The sequence below is a fragment of the Grammomys surdaster genome, unplaced genomic scaffold (genome assembly GCF_004785775.1).
Source record: "Grammomys surdaster isolate TR1022 unplaced genomic scaffold, NIH_TR_1.0 125767, whole genome shotgun sequence".
In the NCBI taxonomy this organism is placed as follows: domain Eukaryota; kingdom Metazoa; phylum Chordata; class Mammalia; order Rodentia; family Muridae; genus Grammomys; species Grammomys surdaster.
In genome coordinates, this window is record NW_021620598.1 from 380,244 (window position 1) to 390,738 (window position 10,495).

The 10,495-nt window shown below is 46.7% G+C and overlaps 1 pseudogene; it reads right to left on the bottom strand.

The window, feature by feature from the left end:
- Window positions 1–4,089: 4,089 nt before the first annotated feature.
- LOC114639898 lies at window positions 4,090–5,084 on the bottom strand (annotated as a pseudogene).
- Window positions 5,085–10,495: the final 5,411 nt, after the last annotated feature.

A 10,495-nucleotide genomic window follows, 5' to 3' on the forward strand; every position in this document is an offset into this window, starting at 1 on the left:
GCAAAACAAAGTAGAAACGTAAAAGTTCTTTGGAGAGTCAGTTGTATCGGACAGTGTTTTGTTGGGGCAAACATGTGAAGGGGTGTTTTCCTGAAGTGGACACAGGTGAAAGACTAAGGCGGACTCATGAAAGAACATTTCACTGCAGCAGACACAGGAGAGAGGATGTTCTGTTAAAGCAAGCACGTGAAAGGACATGATGAAAGACTCTTTGCTAACAACATGCATGCATCAGCCTGGTTTACATTGCATAGCTGAGCTGCATTTGTCAGGACGCTGAGGACTTGGGCTGATTGCATGCACGTGCTGAGACAAGACACGTAGCAGACACGTGATGTTTTGAGGACATGTGATGTTTGGAGGGTATAAGTAGGACTCCACAGAATGACAGAGAGAGAGAGCTTGGCTTGCTGGTACAGCTAGCTGTGCAAGGCTTGTGGGTCTCATACATCCTCACTGATCTTTGCTCCCCTGAGAGAGGCACAGCTGAAAACTCCTGGTGTTCCTGCTGATCCCTCCCGCTGGAGCGAGCGGAGGCTGAGGCCTGGCTGTCTTGTCACCTCGGTTGCTAATTAGACTCTACCAAACTGGACTGGTGGCATATCTGTGAAGTGTTTGCGAGTGGATCGAGCTGCTACTGCCTGCTAAACTATGAAATGAACTGCTGATCTCCTGACAACACAGACGGGAGTTGCTCCAAAGAACAATTTCTAAACAGGTTCACTTCCCCCATATCCTTTCTTTTCCACTACCTCTGGTGGGTGGAGGGCTACAAGAAATGTTAAAGCATTTAAGAATCATCATTAAGGGCTGGAGAGATGGCTCAGTGGTTAAGAGCACTGACTGCTCTGCCAGAGGTCCTGAGTTCAATTCCCAGCAACCACATGGTGGCTCAGAACCATCAGTAATATGATTCGATGAACTCTTCTAGTGTGTATCTGAAGATAGCTGCGGTGTGTGTACTCATATAAATGAAAAATAAACCTTTAAAAAAAAAAAGAATCATCATTAAAAATAAGGTTTGAGCCGGGCGGTGGTGGCTCACGCCTTTAATCCCAGCACTTGGGAGGCAGAGGCAGGTGGATTTCTGAGTTCGAGGCCAGCCTGGTCTACAGAGTGAGTTCCAGGACAGCCAATCCTTTTTCTTTTTTCTTTCTTTCTTTTATTATTATTTTTTTTTTTTTTGGTTTTTTGAGACAGGGTTTCTCTGTGTAGCCCTGGCTGTCCTGGAACTCACTCTGTAGACCAGGCTGGCCTCGAACTCAGAAATCCACCTGCCTCTGCCTCCCAAGTGCTGGGATTAAAGGCATGTGCCACCACCGCCTGGCAAAGGACAGCCAATTCTTATAAAAGAAAGTGTTTAATTGAGTCTGGCTTACAGTTTCAGAGGTTCAGTCCATTATAATCATGACAGGAAGCATGGGGCAGACAGGCAGACATGATGCTGGAGGAGCAGAGAGTTCTACATCTTTGATCCAAAGGCCACCAGGAAAAGAATGTCTTCTGCAGGTAGCCGGGAAGAGGCTCTCTTTCTATATTGGGTGGAGCCTGAGCATAGGAGGAGACCTCAAAGCCCACCTACACAGTGACACACTCCTTCCAACAAGGCCACATCTACTCCAACAAGGCCACACCTCCTAATAGAGCCACTTCCCATGGGCCAAGCATATTCAAATCACTACTATGTACATATACACATATATGTATATATTTGTGTGTGTGCAAAATATATATGTAGACTATATAATACATGTAATATATATCATATATATTATATAATATATTCTACAACCTCCCAACCCCCAAGACCCTGAAGCCATGTGCAATTAGGGTACAACTATATACAGAAGGCTGGGAGGCGGGGGTGGCTGGAGTCACAGGTGAAGGTCCAGTGACCCTCCCCACCCCTTTATAAGAGAATGCCAACAGTCAACAAGCCCTATGACCATGGATGCTTACAAACAGGCACAGTTGGTCTGATAAACATGGTGGCTGTTTTGCTCAGAGAGTCATGCTCTACACCAATCTGGGGGTAGAAGTGCATCCTGGAGTAAAAAAAGAGGGGCAGAGAGCACGCTGCCGTGCAAGTGCCTACAGTGGGGCCACCAGGAACTCCTGGTTTCACTTAAGCTCTGGAGAAGCTGGGAAGGTGCCACACCTTCTCCAGCCCTGCAGGTACTCCCAGTACTTCTGTAGGAGACAGAAACTGATCACTTCTGTTTTGGGTCTGGTGCCCTGCTCTATGCTCGGAGGGAGCGGGGACCCCTGTCCTTCTCCAGATATCCCTTCTCTCTTTTGCCTCACAGTAGCAAGCTTTTGTTCCCAAACCGGTTTGTGCTGGCCAAGTCCTCTCTTACAACTCAAACATCAAGTGTTATCCAAGCTGGGAAACAGGAGAACATAAGGAAAGATTGTAGCTGAGAGGAGGGACCTGAGTCCTGTGGGAAAACTTCATGTAGGCAAGTCGGGCTGCAGAGGGAGCCTGTGCAGTTAAGAGCGCTTGCTGCTGTTCTAGGAGGCCTGAGTTCTGTTCCAAGCTCCGACGTCAGGTATCTGGCTTCTTCTTCTGCTGGCCTCCACAGACACAAACACACACATGTAAATAAATAAATAAATAAATAAACCTCTTACAAGGCCAGGTGTGGTGGTGCACACCTTTAATCCCAGCACTGGGAAGGCAGGGGCACGCTGTTCTCTGGCCAGCCTGACCTACATAGCAAGTTCCAGGATAAGCAGGGCTACATAGTGAGTGAGACCCTGCCTCAAAACGATAACATGAAAGAAACCCACAAGTTGGGGCTGGAGAGATGGTTGAGCAGCTAAAACCACAGCTCTTGAAGAGGGCCTGGGTTCAATTTCTAACACCTACATACTGTCTTAGAACCATCTTCTGGCATCCGCGGGCAAAATGTTCACACACATAAGTTGCAGAATACTTGGTCACACTGTGAACCCCAAGACTGCATACCAGAAAACCCTATCTCTAGTTGTGGTGTGGCTCAGCCCTAGCACACACCTGTTAAGAGTGTTGCAGGATATTTGATCACACTGTGAGACTGTGAGATCTGGAAAACCCTGTTTCCATTTGTTGTGTGCCTCACACTTTTAATCCAAGAGCCTTTTGTTCACTGTAAACAAGATTAAAGTCTTGACCATAAGTCAAGAGGCGGAGCAAGCAACCAGTTGATGGGGAGTGAACATAGGGAACAAGTCACATTTTCCAGAGGTTAAACAGGCAAACCATAAGGGCACCATACTTCAGGTCCAATCAGGGGCAAGCATGTATCCTGAGGTATTTTCTGCCTGCGTTACCTCCCGCCTACATCCAGTCAAGCACATCTGGTGCAGTTGGATTAAACAAACTTGCTTAGGGGAGTGAAAATATAAATACCCTCTAGCACTTAACTACATTGTGGATGATTTGGTCAGCTGAGGAGAAAGGTCGGCTAGACGCTTTCTCCGCCTCTCTGAACTAGCAGGCTTTCACCCCAGAATCTGGCTCCTTCCCAAGTCTTCATGGGTAAAATCGAACGTTTGAGATTAACAACACACATAAAATAAATCTCAAACCAAAAATTTGAAAATCAAATGATCGAAATGATGGGTTAATAGTTATTACCCCAAAGTTTCTGTGTTTGGGGTCTTCTTTTTTTTAACCTTTAAAAGCGCCAAATTTTAATATCTAAGTCAATTTGGGGGTGAGAGGGGAGAAACACTATCAGGAACTTCTCTCCAGAACAAAACAATGATGTTCATTCCTCCACATGTTCAAATTAAAGGTCTACTGAAACCAAAACAAAAACCCAAACCCCACACAGAGGAAAAAAAGATACTAAAATCACATTCTAGGGGGTCAGTGCATTCCGCAGTCTTTGCTGGTCTAATTGTCCTTCGGCTGACTTTTAAAAATTAACACCCTAACTCATCAAAATATACATTTTCCCCATTGGCTTTTTTAAAATTAAAAATAATAATTAAAAATGAAAACCACTTGAAGGAATTCATGGCCAGTTGCCTGACTCATTTGATGGCACATATGACATATGGAGGTCAGGAAGGTGGCTTGCAGCACACGTCATGGGGGGATGCTCTTCTTTAAGGCTTAGCTTTCTTCCAAACAGTGTAAAATACCCACAATTCCAAGTAGGAAGGGACACAGACAATCTCTTTTGAGAATTCCACAGGACAATACAGGCGCCCCAGCTGTTCTTCATAGAGCGACAGGGCTTCAGTCAAGTTGACACAGTTCCCCTGTGTGAAGTATTTTCCATCCTGTTTCAGAACCTTCATTGGCAGGTTCTATAAGAACCTTCTATAAGATAGCAATCTCCTTTAAGATTGTCTAAGACATCTCCACATGTTCTCCGCATGTATTTCTTACAACCATCAATTACCATTTGGTCAATCTCTACCACAGTGACCATCTTCGGTTTCAGTTTGACAATTTCACATAATATCCCTCGATCTCCGCCTCCCAGAATGAGTACATCTTTGCCAGTGTAGTCTTCTTTACCCATGATGCCCGGGTATACGACAAGTCACTCTCTGCCAAATTAACATCCCCGCTGAGGGTGAGAGTATTTCCAAACCGCTTTGAGTGTAGAATTTTAATGTTCTGACAGGGTGAATCTTCATCATACACCACTTCATCTATGTCATACTCAACCAGGCGCCCGTCAGCCGTAGGCCAGTATCTGTCAATGGCCCCTCCTCGAACTATAGGTGGTAATCGCTTCACCCGCCCAGTACTGTCTTGACTCAATTCTTTCATTTTTTTCTTCTATTTTGTTCAAAAGGCTGTCAGTTTCTTGTTTGCCTTGCACATCATTGACGTAACTCTGAAGGTCCAGCAACACCAATCCATGTGGATAAATTCTCAAATTGGCAAAGCTGCCATTCTTGTTTGTGTAAGTTGCTAAATATCCATGGTCCTGCCCGGTGTGCACGGTCTCTGTCATCCCCCTGCTCCTGAAAAATGGACTGAAGGCCTTTCAGAATGGCCTCACCATCAGCTTTGGCGCCGAGCGTGAAGTCGAGCGTGCTGTGTCTTGCTGCTGCCATAGTGTGGCGAGGCCCTGTGCCATGCCTGGGGAGGCGACCGCGAGAGACCGAGGGACCGCGCGGCGTGTCAGGCTGCGGGCCGGCGGGGAGTGCGCTGCGCGGGGTGGGGGGGGGGGGGAGCCCAGGAGTGGGAGGGGGGCGGGACCGCGGGCAAGCGACCCGGGGCGCAGGGGCGGGGCTGTTTGGGGTCTTCTTAAGGCATGAATTTGAGCTCCTATTTGGGGAGCCGAGACGGAAAACTACAGACGCTACTGTTAAGTCTGAGTTCTACAAAGACCACTTCTACAATTTTTAAGCCAGTTTGAAGCAAGATTTAATTAAATGCTGGCCAGGATGATGGACTCAGGCCGGATCCATTCCAAGATTCTCAGAAAAGGGTAACAAGTCACATTTTGCAGAGGTTAAATAGGTAAACCTCCCCACTCCCAAAACAGCCGGTCCTTTTTGTTAGTCCTTTGTTAGATAAACGAGTCTGGCCACGCGTAATCAGCTTCCTGGAATTCCCAAAATAGTTAAACAGCCAACATTGCTAAACCTGCAGTTTTTCTGTTTTCTCTCTTCTGGATTTTTTTTTTTTTTTTTTTTTTTTTTTTTTTTTTTTTTTTTTTTTTTTGGTTTTTCGAGACAGGGTTTATTTGTGTAGTCCTGGCTGTCCTGGAGCTCACTCTATAGACCAGGCTGGCCTCGAACTCAGAAATCCGCCTGCCTCTGCCTCCCAAGTGCTGGGATTAAAGGCGTGCGCCACCACTGCCCGGCTCTTCTGGATTTCTTAATTAGCCAGTTGGGCATAGACTGTAACATTGAACCTCGGTGAGGAACAACTGGGCTCCCCCTTGAGTTAGGGATAATTATCAAAAGTCACTGGCACAGTGGCACCCACCTTTAATCTGTGCCATGTGTCACTGGCTGGGCTAGGGGTGCCACTTTTACAAAAAGAAATTGTGTGGCTGAGGTTCTTTCACTCTGTTATTCGTTCCTCAGTGCAGCTGAGGCCAGTCTTCTCCCACCCCATGAGGAGGCTCTCAAGGGGACTAGCCATCCCCGAGACCCCGCAGTCCTCCTCAGTAGTCATGAGGAGCACTTGTTCACTTCCACAAGTTAAAGCAAGCTAAGGCATGGCCAGACCTGGTGGCACAGGGTCACAATCCAAGCTACAAAGGAGGCTGAGGGCAGGAGCGTCTCAAGTTCAAGACCAGTCCAGGCAAATGTAGTGAGACCTTATCTCAAAATAACACATTGGTGATGTTGGGATTCAGATTCAGGACAAACAGCCATGGTGTATATTTTACAAACCAAAGTGGACCTGGCTTCCAGATTCTCCCAGACTCTACCTGTTACAGGGCATGGCTGGCAAACTCTGCCCTCTGCCCTGAACTAATACACTCTCTCTCTCTCTCTCTGCCTCTCTCTCTCCCTCTCTCTCTCTCTCTCTCTCTCTCTCTCCCTTTCTCCCTCCCTCCCTTCCTGTCTCCCTCCCTCTCTGTCCATCTCTCTCCCTTCCTCCCCTTCCTCCTCCCCTCTCTCTTCTTCTCTTTCTCCCTCTCTCCCTCTCTGTCTCTCCTCCCCCTCTCTTCCTCCCTTCCTCCTCTCTCTCTCTCCCTCTCTCTTTCTCTGTTTCTCCCCCTCTCTTCCTCCCTCCCTCCTCTCTGCTTCTCTACCACTCCTCTCTCTGCTCACATGCTTTTCTCTCTTTCTCTTTCCCCTACCCTCAGTCTCCCGATCCATGGCGAGTTCACTGATTCCCTCCTGTGTGGTAGGTGAGTTTGCTGAGAGCTGTCCCCAATAAACCTGCCCTTATACTCAGCTTGAACTCGCTCATTTCATCAGCAGAGAATAACTTATCAGAGACCTCCAGCTGCCTTTCAACCTTTGCGATACCGATGCTGACAGATTCCATTGGGGTGGAGCTCAGCTTCCTTACAGAGCAGCCGATTCACAATCCTGTAGAGGAGCCAAGATCAGCAAGGGGAAGGGGCAAAGGGCAGCTCAAAACTCAGAGTTGATTGGCTCCCAGGCTACCAGCAGGGCAGAGCTGATAGCCTTGTTTCCCAGATGTTGTAACTGAGCCTCACGGTGTCCCCCACAGCTGGCTGAGACTTTATAGTGTGGGCTTTCTCAATGGTGCTGGCTGTAGCTCCCAACAAGGAATGTCATGGTGAGATACACGAAAGGACAAGAATGAAAGGACAAGGTAGTGGGCTGGGGGTGGTGGCGCACGCCTTTAATCCCAGCACTCAGAAGGCAGAGGCAGGTGGATTTCTGTTTGTTTGAATTCAACCTGGTCTACAGAGTGAGTGTTCTAGGGCAGCCAGGGCTACACAGAGAAACCCTGTCTCGAGAAACAAGCAAGTAAATGTCAGGAGGCGTCTAGGAAAGGCTAAGGTATGCCAGTGAGAGTTCTGGAGATGGCCCACTGTTTTGCATGGATGGTGAGGGATGGGCTCTAAGATGCAGGGTCCTTAGAGACTTCATCTCAGGATTGCTTCTTGCAGCTGATATGCCTTTCCTGTCATTATTAAATTAATATAACAATCACTGGCCATTAGCCCGCCCCATCGAGCAGATTTTCTGCAGCTCACCACGAAGATGTGCACACTCATGTAGACAAACTGATGATTTCATGATTACTGATAATGATTTTATAAAACTCCTAAATTGATACGATTCATTTCAAGCCTTGTATAGAAAAGCAAATAGAGTTCTGTAAACCTTCATGTGTCATGGACTAATTGCACTAGAAAAAGAAAGCAGGCTTGGAACAGATTTACTATCAAGAAAAACGTTTCTTCTAGCTTAGGTTAGAGACCATTATCTGGTAACTAAAGGTCATAAACTGGGAATGGACAATTTATCGTAGGTGCAAGGGCAGAAGATAAAATATTGACTAGTTTATCTATATAAAACTTCAAAATTAATAAGACAAAAGGCAGATGATTTTTTCTTTTGAAAAAACCATGCTGACTTGTGACATAAAAATTATTGCTTTCAATTTATAATGAACCCATGGAGGACTAATAACTGATAATGAATGTTTAGTCAGATACTGGTCTTTTTGTTTGTTTGTTTGTTTTGTTTTGTTTTTTGTTTTTTGAGACAGGGTTTCTCTGTGTAGCCCTGGCTGTCCTGGAACTCACTCTGTAGACCAGGCTGGCCTAGAACTCAGAAATTCGCCTGCCTCTGCCTCCCAAGTGCTGGGATTAAAGGCGTGCGCCACCACCACCGCCCGGTCAGATACTGGTCTTAATGTAAACAATTCTGCTGTTATTCCTTAAGTCTAACCAATCTATGACCTGAATTATTGCCTTAAATTTACTATGAACTTATTGGCATGTAAAAATATTTTTAAAAAATCATGTAATCAATTATACTAGTGCCTGATGATTGTATGAGGTGATTTTTTTTTAGAGAAAGCATAAATACTGACAACAGAAATAAAGGTTTGTTGGGGCTTTTCTTTCTCTGCCTCATCCAGCATGTGTGTGTTTTTTCTGCATACATGACTCTTCTCTCTTTTCCTTCGTTTCTCTCTGGTTCATGTAGAGTTAATGAACTCCAAGCCTTTTGCCTGGTCAGCAAGGGACCTTTGGGATAGAGAGAAAAGAAACTAATAACTAGTTTCTTAATCCCCTGCTGCTAACAGCAGAAACTAATTAACAGAAGCCAGTGGCTTGTAGCTTTAGAATAGCAAAGGGTTAAAGGAAGAAAAAAATTCCCAGAGAGTAAGCAACGTTTGCCCCAGCAACTACTGACACCACCCATAGCTGCTTGACTCAGTTTACTTGGATGTCAGGCTGGTCACGGGCAAGTAAATAAGGAGGGGGAGGGGGAGGGAGGGGAGGACACACAGTTCAGTGGTTTAGGGCACCTGTGTGCAATCCTGGGGGCCAGAGTTTGGATCATAGTACCAACAGAACAAACTATGAATATATGTTTCTACATTTTTGTGATAAAACATCAAAACCAAAAGCAAACTTGGAGCAGAAAGGGTTTATTTGGTGTATACCTTCATATCCCAGTCCACCACTGAAGATAGTCGGGAAAGAAAGTCTGTAACTCCTCTTCCAGGGGAGGTGCAAACCTCTACCAGCCTTTAAAGGCACCAGGCATGCATGTGGTGGACAGAAGTACACACAGGCAAATGCTTATGAAATAAAAATACATTTTTTCCTCTTTGAGACGGGTTGTCTCTCAAGGAAACAGATCTCAGAATTCAAAGCCAGGCAGGATCTCACGATATAGTCTTAGCTGGCCTGGAACTTGCTCTGTAGACCAGGCTGGTCTCGAACTCACAGGGACCCACCTGCTTCTGGCTCCTGAGTACTGGGATTAAAAGTGTGCCTAGCTGGACAGTGGTGGCTCACGCCTTTAATCCCAGCACTTGGGAGGCAGAGGCAGGCGGATTTCTGAGTTCGAGACCAGCCTGGTCTACAGAATGAATTCCAGGACAGTCAGGGCTACACAGAGAAACCCTGTCTCAAGGGAAAAAAAAAAGTGTACCTAGACCAAACTAAAATGAATTTTTAAACAAACAAACAAAAAAATCCTAGATAACTGTTTCCTTTAGATTACTGTGTCCAAAGGCCTTTCCCCTTGCTGCTATCTTCAGATTACAGAAGCTTCCTGGGGACCTGTGACTCTCTTGGGGGAGTCCATATAATGGCATATCCAGGTATCACCAAAACACCCAGGGACAGTCACACATAGTGTGAGTGGGAAAAGGCTTGCTCTGTGAACCTTGAGGTCCCAGTTGCAGCCTTGGGGTTCCACCTTCTCTGCAGTTTGCCCAAGTTCATCCACCTTGTAAGCTCGAACCTTGCTATTCTCTGCTCTTGGCTGATTTCTTGCAGGCTGGTTAGAAGAAAGCCAGTTCTCTGGCAACCTCAGGTCCCATCAGGTCCTGTTCCCCTTGGTCCCCTGGCTGTGGGGTCCTATCTAGAAACACCCACACCCCTGTCCTACCATGGTTCTTTCCCTCCTGGGCTTGCCCTGGATGTCATGGGCTGGGAAGGTGTAGGAGGTCCTTGGAGTCATCCAGACAGAAGCCAGTGAGCCTGTAAGCAGTCCAGTGGGGTCACAAGCCAACTGCAGACTGCAGCCAAAACACAAGGAGGTATTTTGGAGATGGAAGAAGTGAGGGGTCTGGACTGAGAGTCTGGCTGTCTCCGGAGGCCAATAAGTTTGGGGTGCAGACTGCTCATGAGGGTAGGGGGCTGACACTAACCTCCAGAGGTACCTGGAGTTTGCACGGCTCCTGCCTGGGTGAAGGGAAGATGCCCAGCGCCAGGTGGATTGTGGATACGTTATACTCTGGGAAGTTGGAGGGGTTGTGGAGTCTTGCATTTGGATTGGCTGAGTCAGAGATTTCTCTGAAAAGCTTTCTCTCCCCCACCTCCACCCCCACCCCTCCGTGTCAGGATTTCTGTGTGTAGTCCTA